Here is a 12,738-nt window from a genome sequence, read left to right as displayed (position 1 = left end):
TGGATTATATTCAAGTGTACTCCCACTGTTGTGCAGACATCGCAATCTGCTTCTCAGTAGTCCACATGCCTGTTCAAAAACAATTGTGGTTCCTTGTGGGCAGCATTATCCCTCTGCTAACTTGGTGTGCGTGGACTTCCATATTTTATTATGATCCATTAACAAGCCATAGGCACTGCCTCCTGCAAAATTGTAAATTGTCCACTTGCCAAGACCCTATATCTGTTTCAATAAGGTGTTCTGTTGCGTTGAATTACCAAGGAACCTCCAATCTTTCAGGTCTCCTCTTGACAGCTGTTCATTCAGTGCATTGACAGAAAATGTAGGAGTTGTGTGTGTTCCATGGACACCATGGTCCAGACCTATGATCATGCAGGTAGCATTGCACAACATCTATATAACAAGTGAATGCTGAATCTTCCTGTTTCTGTGAACAAATTCACTCCCATGGGGGCTCATATCAGGACATGAGCCATTCATATATCCTGTAACATGTGAAAATTGTGCTGTGGTATAACATTGAACAGTTGTAACTCCAGCAATTCAGCATCAAGGGAAGGTTTCATGCCCATTGACAGAGACATGCCACCTGCAACTGCTGCAATCTCCTGGTAGCTTCTTGTTGCTAGTAAGTATAGGCTGCATAGGATCTGAACGTAGCATGGAAGGAACAGTCTGTCTGTGCTGGTGTACCTGACTAGCATAGCTGGCAGCCAGGGGCGTAGCTTTGTCAATATGATGTTTGGGGGTGGGGGGCTGGGGGTAAGATTCGGATTTCCCAACAATCACGCTGGCACATCTTGTTAAAACACACTATATGAGAAGCCGGTCACAAGAGGGGCATAAGGGGCAGTGGGAAGAGAGAGGATTGCGGATTGATAGTAGTACTTTAAACGCAATAATTTTCAAACTAATCAACATATTTTTAAGTCCTCCAGTACATAGAGGAGAGAAAGAGAGTGTGTGCTTTTGTCAGTGTGGGTATGTAAAAATCCCATGTGAAATCCGAAAGACGTTTCACATTACCCGACTGAAAGCACGTGTACCCAACTATTTACTACAGAATAATTATTTTTGGGGGGTGTAACTCCCCAAACACCCCTCTCACCCCCCAGAGCTACACCCCTGCTTGCAGCTCATCTATCATGTCAAATATTATCTGCCTGCTAAACCTAAGCATGTCATATATCTCTCTTACTGCTTGTTCAGATGGTGTATGTCATCCTTTGTCAAAATACCATCTCCCACCTCATTCCTTCTCCTTTTCTGGGTTGTTAATATGGACAGCCTCCTTGCCTCTGCATAGTGCATAGAATATATGCAATACACTTTTGGTCTCCATTTCGTAGTTTGTACCTGGTGATCACCTGCTTCCAATTGATGATATTTTGCAGGTTGAATTTGGTCCCTTTAAAACCATACAATGATGAGTTCTTATTTGTTACTTGTATTTTGAAAATTGCAAAACACATATCGCAAAATAATGATACCTATTCGCGATTTTGGGCTATCTTTGTGAATACATATGTTTTTGTGGTTCATATATAGATATTTGCTGATCTTGCAGTTGCAAACGAGTCTGCAAATGGTGTGTGACTTGCAAACACGTCTTACATCAGGCTCCTAGACCCTAACAATTAACACACCTGAGACCAGTCCCAGTGCCACCATTCATACTGATTGATCTTGGAAAGAGCCCCCTTGATATAGCTGGGTGGGACCCTTCTTGTTTGCTTGTTGGGTTATTAGAATACATTTTTGGGTGAGCGTTTTTACCTTTGGGACTGGAAATCGAGCTGTGGAGTCTTCAGCCCACTGAGTTGTATTCAAGGCTGTCTCATGTCCCTGTGTGTATAACCTCTGCTGCATCTTGCACTCCTTTAATAGAGAAATGATCTTGCTAAAGACAAGATACTAGTGCTCTTTGGAACGTCCATTGACCAATCCGAACTATGCCACATACAATAGTATTAGCTGTAGGACGAAAGTTATAAGATATCTAGCACGAAGGAGCTATAATATCCTGTGGATTTGTATCTTGGCACAGTAGGTGGTGATATATGTCTGAGGAGGTGTTTGAGATTTTATTTTCTAGTGCAGTGGTTCCCAACCTGTGGTCTGGGAACCCATGGGGTTGCGCAAAGCAGGGTCTGTGACTACTTAGAAAATGTTATAATATTAACAGATTAGTAAAGTGAATATAACTACAGAAAGGAAATGTACAATTGAAAAATTTGACACCGTACTGCACATGTGAAGGAATTTGAAATTAGAGGTTCAAAATTAAATTATTATTCTCAGATAGATTTGTGGGAGCAGGGCAGATGCATGAAACAGAATATAGTATGGATGATGAGTGGCCTCAATTGAATTTAGAAAAGCTCCAACCTTTCAATTAAAATTTACTTTTTTTAAAATGTATTTGTGTTTGATAATTAGATAAAATGTGTCATTTGTGCATTTGTTTAATGAATGCTTTTTTATGCATATTTGTGCAGTGTTTGCAGTTCAAATCATTAATAATGCTTACGCCGGGGTCCCCAGCTTCCAGTAATGACTCAGTGGGGCATCCTCAGATTCTAGTAATGATTCAGTGGGGGTCCCCAGAATTCAAAAGGTTGAGAACTACTGTTATAGTGTATAGTAGTTCTTTGGGATGGAGGTGGGTGGTCTGAGGTGGCCCTGAGATGGTCTTTGCAAAATAGTGGGATTAGTGTGTCCGTGGTATCTTTTGGCAGATCTGATAGTTTATTAGCATGGTCTGGTAGTTTATTCGCATGAGACTTGATAAGACCTCGTAAGTGGTCAGTGTTTACACTGCGTATTTGTGCATCTCAAGTTTTTGTAATTTTGCAGGACTCTGATGTCCTACTATCAAACATTATTACTGTCATGTGATGAAAGTAAGATGGGAGGTCCGGGATGGAAAGCCGTCGAGCCAGCGGTGCTCAGTGTGGGCGGTGAAATGACTGTACTAGTGCTTAGCCACCCCCCAATGGCGTATGCACCAAACTTTGACCTATCTGTTTGATGTTTTACTGTTGGGCCCAGCATTGTTGTACTGCTGTGCCAAGTTTGTTTTGTTTTCAACTTTGGTTTTCGGGTACGAGGTCTCCTGGTCGCTTCTTGTACAGAGTAATACAAAGGGGCTACTGATACACCGTTGCTCGATAGATGGCGATCATGGCTGAGAATGCAGGGTCATACCGATTTCTTACCTGGAATGTGCGTGGGCTTGGGGCAATACAGAAACGTCATTGGGTCCAATCATTTCTCCTTAGACATCACACATAGGTTGCATTCCTCCAAGAATCCCACCTCACGGAAGCAGAAGCTCAGAAGTTACGGAAGAAATAGTGGGGCACTATTTATTCCACGACGTACTCAGCCTTCTCTAGGGGGGCGACAATATGGATCCGACATGGGACGCCATTTGTTGAAATTGAGAGGAGGGTAGATGATCAGGGCCGCTATATTGTGGTGAAGGGTACTTTGGATGGGACATTGATAGTATTAGGAAGCATATATGCCCCAAATTATGACCAGGATAGGTTTCTACACAAATTAGGTTTGGCACTATCGGACTGGGTTGGAATACCCTGGATACTGGGCAGGGATTGGAACACGGTACTGGACTTGGGTCTTGACAGGTCACACCCCCCTCTTCAAGCAGCTGGGGCGACTAAGCTGTCTGACCTTTTCACGGCTTGGGCAGAGGGCTGGAGGTTAGAGGATACATGGCGTGGGCTGTACCCTACACATAAGGAATATTCTTATTATACCCTTTACACAACTTACACACTAGAATTGACCAATTCCTGTGCTCGAGGTCAATAGTCATGAAAGTGGTGAACTCAGAATACCTGGCTAATACATTCTCCGATCCTAGGCCTCTGATGCTCACTCTTCTCTGGGGTAGGGTGCCGGCTCCGGTACCTACCTGGAGACTTAATCCACTACTTCTGGAAGATGGCCCCTTCCGGACATCACTGTCTGATACTCTCACTGATTATTTCAGGGACAATTGGGATTCTGCCTCCTCGAATCTGATAGTGTGGGATGCCATGAAGGTAGTGATTAGGGGAGCGGCGATAGGACAATTAGTGGGGGCCAGGCAGGAAATTTACAAAAAACTTTGCGACGTGGAGGACCTTCTGAAGATACTAGAACGGGAGGCGGGTACAGACCCTAGGAAGAGGAGTAATCTACAGGTAGGGTACATTGAACATGCAGAGGTGTTGGAAACACTGCGCACCATTGACTACAAGGAATACCTGCGCCGCCAGCACACTGAAGCTGACCGGTCCGGTACACTACTGGCTCGGCTGATAAGGAATCAACCGGACCCACCGATCATAACTCAGATATATAACCCGTCGGGCACCCTGGTCCTACACAATCCGAGATTAATATGGCGTTCTTTGACCATTTGAAAGCTCTATAAGCACCCTTTGGCTTGGAAGACTCGGTACAAGTGACCGAATTCCTGAGCGATCTTCCCTTTCCGGTCCTGACAGCCGACACACAGAAGGCACTTGATGGTCCTATCACCCAGCATGAGATACGTGCTGCAATCAAGAGCCTCAACTGTAACAAAACGCCCGGCATGGATGGACTCCCAGTAGAATTTTATATGACCTACTTGGACACCCTAGTGCCGGTTCTTGACATGGTGTACAAAGTGGCATTTGAGGAGGGTCATTTACCGGCATCGACGATGCAGGCTTTGGTTACATCGATACCCAAGCCTGGCAGAGACACGCTGGAGATGCCAAATTATAGACCTCTTTCCATGCTCTCTACGGAATACAAGATCCTTAGCAAGGCCTTAGCCTTACGCATACAGTCCCACCTTACCACCATTATACATCCGGAACAATGCGGGTTCCTGCCCAGGCGTAGTACGTCACTGAACACGCGTAGGCTCCATGCACTAATGGCGGCCACTCCACGGGAATTTCCTCGGGCGGGCTGTATAGCGCAGGATTTGAAGCAAGCGTTTGACTCCTTGTCGTGGACGTTTATGTTTGATTCCTTGAAACGCTTTGGCTTTCCAGATTCCTTCTTGAGATGGATACGGTTATTATATAAGAATCCCACAGCTAGGGCGCGTACTGGCCGACATATTTCGGACTGTTATACGGTGCACAGAGGCACTCGACAGGGTTGCTCTCTGTCCCCGATTTTATTTGTTCTAGCCCTGGAGCCCCTGGACTTAGCCCTTCGTAATCACATGGACAGGGTGGGCATCCCGGTTGGGGGGACACACCACCTGATATCCGTCTACGCGGATGATATCTTATTGTACCTACGCGATTTGGAGGCAGACCATACCGTAATCTCTGATATCTTTCGTCGGTTCGAATTGGTGTCCGGCTTAGCTATTAACCCAGAAAAATCTACTGGCTTCCTTTTTAGAGAGGAACCGCACCCTTCTCATATACGCTTTGGTGGGCCCTCGATCCCGGTAGCCCCGACAACATTTAAATACCTAGGGATACAGGTGTATGGGTCACCGGAGGACCAAATAGATGGGAATGTCAAACGGGCTATTAGATTGCTCCATAGTACTGTGGGGTCCTGGACTTCACTGCCCCTGTCCGTCATGGGCAGAATTGTGATTTCCAAAATGGTTATGCTTCCCCGCTTGTTGTATTATTTTGTGAATTTGCCAGTGAATCTCCCTCAACATATTTTTAACACACTAAACACTCTCCTGATTAGTCTTATTTGGGGTACTGGCCGACGACGCATCTGTCTCCGTAAACTACAATTAGGAACTAGGTCGGGGGGACTCGGTGTCCCGGATTTTCAGGGATATTATTATGCCAGTCAACTTCAATGGCTGTCATATTGGATCGCAGGCAGAAACCTACATGAAATTGATTTCACGACGGAACGACTGGACCGTGGGGAACTCCACTTCTTGTTATTACCGAAGAATCGGCTTCCCCCGGATTGTCATCCTCTTTTGCGCACAGCCCTATTGTGTTGGAGGTAGGCCTTGTTATACACTTCTCCAATGACGCCGTACACGGCGAATATTCCCTTGTTGGGTATTCCGACGCCGCAGGGTAGGCTTACACGACATACGTTGCGTCACTGGACGGAGAGCGGGATAGAGGAAATAGGGGCCTTTTTGGGGACAAGACCCTGCTAGATCATGATTCCTTTTTACAGGCCACAGGTGCTCCTCCTAGGATGTACTTATTGCATGCTACAGTGACACATTACATTCGGACTACTTGGGCACCACAACGGCTCAAACCAATGCAACACAAATTGGTCCATTTACTGTATCACATGGGAGCAGAAGGACACCTTGTACGATGGCTATACACTAGAGTTAGGGAACACGCAGCAATATCGCTCACTATCCTAAAGGAGTCATGGGCTCAGGATACCGATTCGGAATTAACAGATAAAGCATGGCAGACCATACTGGAGCATCCTAAACGGGTATCGCGTAATGTAAAATTTTAATTCATACAGGCGATGGTGCTCCATAGGGCATACCTAACTCCCAAGAGGATACATCGCATGTTTCCGGATTCCCCCCATTGTTGCCCCCGCTGTAAAGGAGATGATGCGGCCTTCATTCACATGCTGTGGTCCTGCCCACGACTGCAGGGATATTGGGCTGAGATATGTCAGACGCTTCACACAATCACACATCTGCTGGTGCCGATGGAAGCTCTGTATTGCCTAATAGGGCTTCGTAAACGATCCAAAACATTGAAAGCTAAACTGAAATTCCTGGACCTCGCTCTTCTTTTGGCAATTAGGGTACTGACGATGCGGTGGAAGTCTCCCAGGCCTCCTAGGCTAATCACATGGCAGACGGATCTGGTACAGTGGGGTCGGACGGAGGGTGCAGCTCTAAAGAGGGAAGATTAGAGAGGCCAGTGGAAGCATCCCATAGCACTGGAATGGGAGGCCATGTTGTTGGCGTTGGAGGGGCTAGACTTGAGACAATTGTATTGACCTTTGTTATAGGATGATTGTGGATGAGTAGCTACAGAGGCATGAGTTAACATGTGTATTATGCGGGAGAAAAAGTGAAAACACTGACTGTAATGTATTCATGACCTTGAAATACTATGGTGTTTCTTTATGCAGTCAAGAATAAAGAGTTAAAAAAAAAAAGAAAGATGGGAGGTGATATACAGTGAAGCGTACAGTCAAGGTTAAGTTGTTTTGCTGAATTAGGGGTAGCTAAAGGTGTGATATTCTGTCAAGGTTGGTGTGTCATTTAAGTTATGAAGTGTGTCCTGTGCAATTGCTTACCTGTGTAGTAGGTTTTGGGTCCCAATAATGCAAGAAGTAAATAATATTAAAGGTTGATCAGGTGTAACATTGCTATATGGGATTGTGTGGTGTGTTTGGGATTGTGCATCTCAGCAAGTTTTGGAGTGAATTGATGTGTAGTGTAGTACAGTAACCTAATGGCTTTCTGGTGTGGTGTAATGTCATATACAGAATGGGGCCAGGAGGAACTTTGAATTATGGCCAACCTTGCTGTGCTATGATGATGATTGTGGTGAAATGAAGGGGTGGTTGTATACAGCGGTCTGGTATTCTGAGCTATGTTTATGCCATTGAGGTGGTGTTTGTTTTCTGTTTGTAGGTGGTTGAATTGTGCAGTAGTTGAATGGGTGGTGGTGTAAAACTTGCTAGGGTTATATGGATGGTACTGATGGACAGCTGATGTTGTTATGCTTTGATGTAGCGTGTTGCAGCTGCATGGGCTTGTGAGAATATGATACTGTTTAGATTTGTATAGCTTGAGGTGATAGGGTATGGTGCTTGGAGGAGCTATTGACTTGCAGTGTTTCAGAAGTGGATGGATTAGTTGGGTATGGTTAATGGCTCTGTGTTAGTTGGAGTTATGGAGCTAGTTCGCTTGATGTGCAGGCTGACATCGTCATTTGGTGTGTTGGATGTGGCCATGATGGATGCTTGCCTTGGTGTTAGAGGCCAGACCTGACTTATGGTGTCTATAATAGGGTGACAGGTTGAAGAAACTAGTTTTGTGAATGGAGTTTGCGAGATGGCATTTTGTGTTTACATGTACGGTGGATGTCCGTGCAGTGTGGACGGAGGTGGTGTTCACTTGGGAGAGGATGTGGCAATGCGCGCAGAGCTGCTGACTCGGGATCCGGGTTCACGTCTTAGCGTTGGCTCAACAGCCCATGATTCTGGGCAAATCACCCAATCTCCCCCATCCCCATGGACAGCACCTGGATACCCTCACGGAGATAAGCCATGCTATATAAATCTAAAAACTGATTACTTTGACTTGTGGTCTGGGTTACTGTGGATATAGTTGACAGCCAATTGACGGATGCTGTTGTGAATCAAGTCTGTGTGATGGAGAGTTCCGTATAGTGGTACTCAAAGAGCTGCGGTGCGTTCTGTTGGGATCCATGCTTTAAATGATGTCAGATATTGTCCCAACAAACTCCCTGCAAAAAATACAAAGCTGCCCATTGGTATGGCTGTATTTGTTGCAGTGTATGTAATACAGTTACGCACCAGTACTCTAAAATATATGTATGGTGGGGATCACTATATATGTAAAATTGTACTCAGACCAGTTTTTGAAAATGTTTCTAAACCTGCGTGGCTTACTGCAAGTCTGGTGCATCATTATTGTATTGTAACAATGATGTGGAGCTTAATACCCCTGTGTTGAATTACTACCCCTATGTGGGGCGCTGAAGCACTTGCCTACATGACTATAGGGTAAATAGTTGGCAGGGTATTGTCATTGTATTTTCATCCTTTGTGGAGAGGGTTACCATATTGTGCATGATGACCGCTGAGGTGTGCCTATCAAGTTATGAGGTGCAGAGCTAAGCAGTGTGATGGATGAGTAAGCGTGAGACATGGGCACAGCATTCTTCAGCCCTATAGGTCCTATATAGTATTTCTTATGGTCACAGTCCACCATGCTGGTTACCTCTCAAAGTTGTCCTTTCTAAGATTTTTTTGTGGTTCTGAGCAGGCATAGTTTGGGGCAAGCATATGGTCAAGAGATCTGCTCGGATGGACTGCATTAAACGATCAGATGCGCCCAAGAAATGTATGACACCACGCTATTTTAACATTCAGTTCTTGGGTTTAGAGAGCATTCGGCAGATCTGTGTATCACATATTTTACCAGGCTAAATAAGGAGGTTATATGAGTAGTTTAGTCCTGATGTTTAAACTTTAACGATATGAATTAAAGAACGCCTTGGTTTGCACTCATTATGTTTCATGAAATTTGCTGAGATTCAAATGTGCTTACGACTTGCAATTATCGCATTGTAAATATTAATGATTGACGCTTTGTTATAGGAGGAAGGACTGATTAGAATCTTGTTTTATTTCATTTAATTGTTTTTAGGCCCCTGAAGAAGGGTTCACGCAGTGACCCGAAATGCATTGGGTTGTCAAATCTAAGGATTGAATAGAACTGGATGTTCAATGTATTGTTTCTGATTGAAGAAGTACAAGCAAATATATATTTTTTGAAAATAAAGACAATGTAAAGAATGGAGAAACATGGTTTACAGCCTCATCTATTGATGTACCTGTGTTATTTATCTGGATAACGAACCTCTCAGGTTTCAATTAATAAAGTGCGCACATTCTCCAGGGAATGGTACGCCTGACCTGATCACTTTCGCAATATTAGTAGGCACTGACTGACGCAGTGTAACGAATGGAGCAGCACTAAATGAAAACTGAAAGTGAGAAAAACTTCAGATTATTTCAAGTGTACACAGAGAACCAATATTATCTAACTATATTAAAGTTATCCCATTTATGCTTGTCATTGCGACCCTTGACCCTGCCTGCAGGTTAGGTCGCCCCCCTCGCCGCAGAGCTCCGCTTGTGTGTGCCTGCCTCTGTGTCAACTGCTGCCGCTTCGGGAGTTCGCCGCTCCCCACTCCCTCCCCTGCACTTCCCTCCTCGTGCTGTTCTCCCTTGTACTGACCTGGTAACTGTATTGTGCTGCTTTATTCTACTGTCACTGTTTAGACGGTTTTCTTTGTTTAGACTGCATTGTGCCCTTTTTGTTTATTCACTTGTTGCCCCTTGTCATACGTATTGTGGTGCCCCTTCCCCTGTTCCCTCTTGCCTACTGTAATCCCCGTCTCTTCCAGCCCCTGCCTCCCTGTGGCCCTGCCCCCTCGCTCTCCCATTCGCCACCCCGCTCCCACCTCCCAGCTGCTCCTCCCTCCCACCTCCCCTTATATGGCTGCTGCTGCGCGGTAGAGGGAGCGACCCTTGACCATGCCTGCAGGTTAGATCGCCCCCCTCGCCGCACAACTCCGCTTGTGGGTGCCTGCCTCTGTGTCCCCTGCTGCTGCTTCGTGAGTTCGCCGCTCCCCCCTCCCTCGCCTGCACTTCCCTGCTCGCGCTGTTCTCCCTTGTACTGACCTGGTAACTGTATTGTGCCGCTTTATTCTACTGTCACTGTTTAGACTGTTTTCTCAGTTTAGACTGCATTGTCCCGTTTTTGTTTATTCACTTGTTGCCCCTTGTCATACGTATTGTGGTGCCCCTTCCCCCGTTCCCTCTTGCCTTCTGTAATCCCTATCTCTTCCCGCCGCTGCCTCCCTGTGGCATCGTCCCCTCGCTCTCCCATTTTCCACCCCGATCCCCCCTCCCAGCTGCTCCTCCCTCCTACATCCCCTTATATGGCGGCTGCTGTGCGGCCACGCCGCTGGCGCACCCAAGGCAATCCCAGGGCAAGCCCGTCTGCGCCCGTCCGCGCCTGGACCGCGCCCAGCGCCAGAACCCCTGGTCCCCGCAAAAGCCACAATGCACGTCTCCATTACAACTCCACCACCCTCCACGCACTCAACGCCGGACGATCACGCACCTGCTGCCTGGCTGCCCCGAAGCTCAACCAAGGACCCTTTTCCTGCCGGAACTTCAGCTTCACCAGCATCCAGCTCGCCAAACCACCGACCGAAGAACCCAACTTCCTCAGATACATCCTGCTCAACACCCGCTCTTCCCGCAAACACGCCGTCGAACTCTGGGACCTACTCAACACCAACGTGTGAGAGGTTGGCCTGATATATAATGCTCACTATTCTAGTGAGCACTTTGTATCAGTCCAAACAACCCTTAAGGTGATTGGTTGTAAGTCAACCTTATAGACCAGCTATCCTAGTAGCGTGGATACGAGCAGTCTTCGGGCTAAACTCTAGAGGGCGTGTTAAGCCAGCTGTTATACCATCACATATACCCCTTGAACACCAAGTGAAAGGACACCACACAAGTGTTATGAAAATAAACAATGTATTTATTAGAATCACAACAGCCCTGTACTCTTTATGAGGACAGGGTACTAAGCACAAAACAAAACTCTTACGAAAATACTTGAGTTCGCTAATTATGGGCGGAAAATCCGTTACGCTCGCGGATTTTGCGGATTTTCGGTAAATTCGCAATCCGCAGGATTTCCGAATTTACCGCAAAATCCGCAAATTCGCACGCAGCGGATTTTTTTTGCGGCGCGCGGCGTTGGTGATACAATTTTTGCGGCGCGCGGCGTTTATCATCGTTTGCCGAGTTGTTTTTCTCGATATTTTGCGAGTGCTGCGCCATTTTGGATCTTGCTGTGTGATCCCGCGGGAATTTGGCAAGCGCGATTACATCATCGCGGCTTGCCAACTTGCACAGCGAGAGTTTGTCAACGCGAGTACGGCGAGATCACGTCTCGCGGTACTTCGCAATTGCGAGATTTGAGATGCGGTGAGCAGCAACAATCTCGCACAAGCGAAAATATAAAATTTGCAATTCTGCACAAGAAATCCACCAGCAAGCAGCATAAACCTTCTTGAAATGATGATTTTTATCTGAATAACTCCTTAGGTTGACATTTGCCTGCACTTTTTTAGCGAGGAGTCCATTTTGGGGAGGGGGGGAGGGGGGTGGGAGGAAGGAAGTGCTCCACAGTCTTCAACTTCCTGTTCCTGTCCAGCAGGCTCCTCCCAGTGCTTTGTCCATCTCCTGGTCACTTTTCATTTGGATCTGGAGCTGGAAGGATTATTTTTTGTGGATGCTGCTGGATATTTGGATTTGAGGCCTTTTTGACTTTCTTTGGATCACTGTTGGATTAGAAATGTTACAAGTAAGTTTGTTTGGGGCATTACAGTTGCTGCAACTACAATTTTGGATTTTTCGATTTTTGGGCTGTTTTGGGGCCTTTTGCCCAGGGGTACTCAGTGGTGGGTGGACTGAGTCTTTCTGTGGGTTGTCTTGAACTTAAACATCATGGAGGGCATGGATGGATTGGGATTGTGCTGATTTTTCAGTGATTTTCGTTTTTTGGGGCTGTACTTGTGGCCTTTTCACCAGGGGTATTTGAGTCTAGCATGGGCCTAGTCTTTCTGTGGGGTGTCTTGAACTTAAACATCATGGAGGGCATGGATGGAATGGGATTGTGCTGATTTTTCAGTGATTTTCATTTTTTGGGGCTGTACTTGTGTCCTTTTCACCAGGGGTATTGAGTCTTGCATGGGCCTAGTCTTTCTGTGGGGTGTCTTGAACTTAAACATCATGGAGGGCATGGATGGAATGGGATTGTGCTGATTTTGCAGTGTTTTTCGATTTTTGGGGTGTTCATGGGGAGGGACAGGCCATGTGGCTGGGGCCATTTTGAGTGCTGCTACAGGCCCTGGCCATGTGCTGGGAGGCAAGTGGCCATTTTGAATGCAGGCATTGTTGTTAGGC

This window comes from Lissotriton vulgaris, unplaced genomic scaffold (assembly GCF_964263255.1).
Source record: "Lissotriton vulgaris unplaced genomic scaffold, aLisVul1.2 SCAFFOLD_439, whole genome shotgun sequence".
Lineage (NCBI taxonomy): Eukaryota > Metazoa > Chordata > Amphibia > Caudata > Salamandridae > Lissotriton > Lissotriton vulgaris.
Note: the sequence above shows the minus strand (reverse complement) of the source record.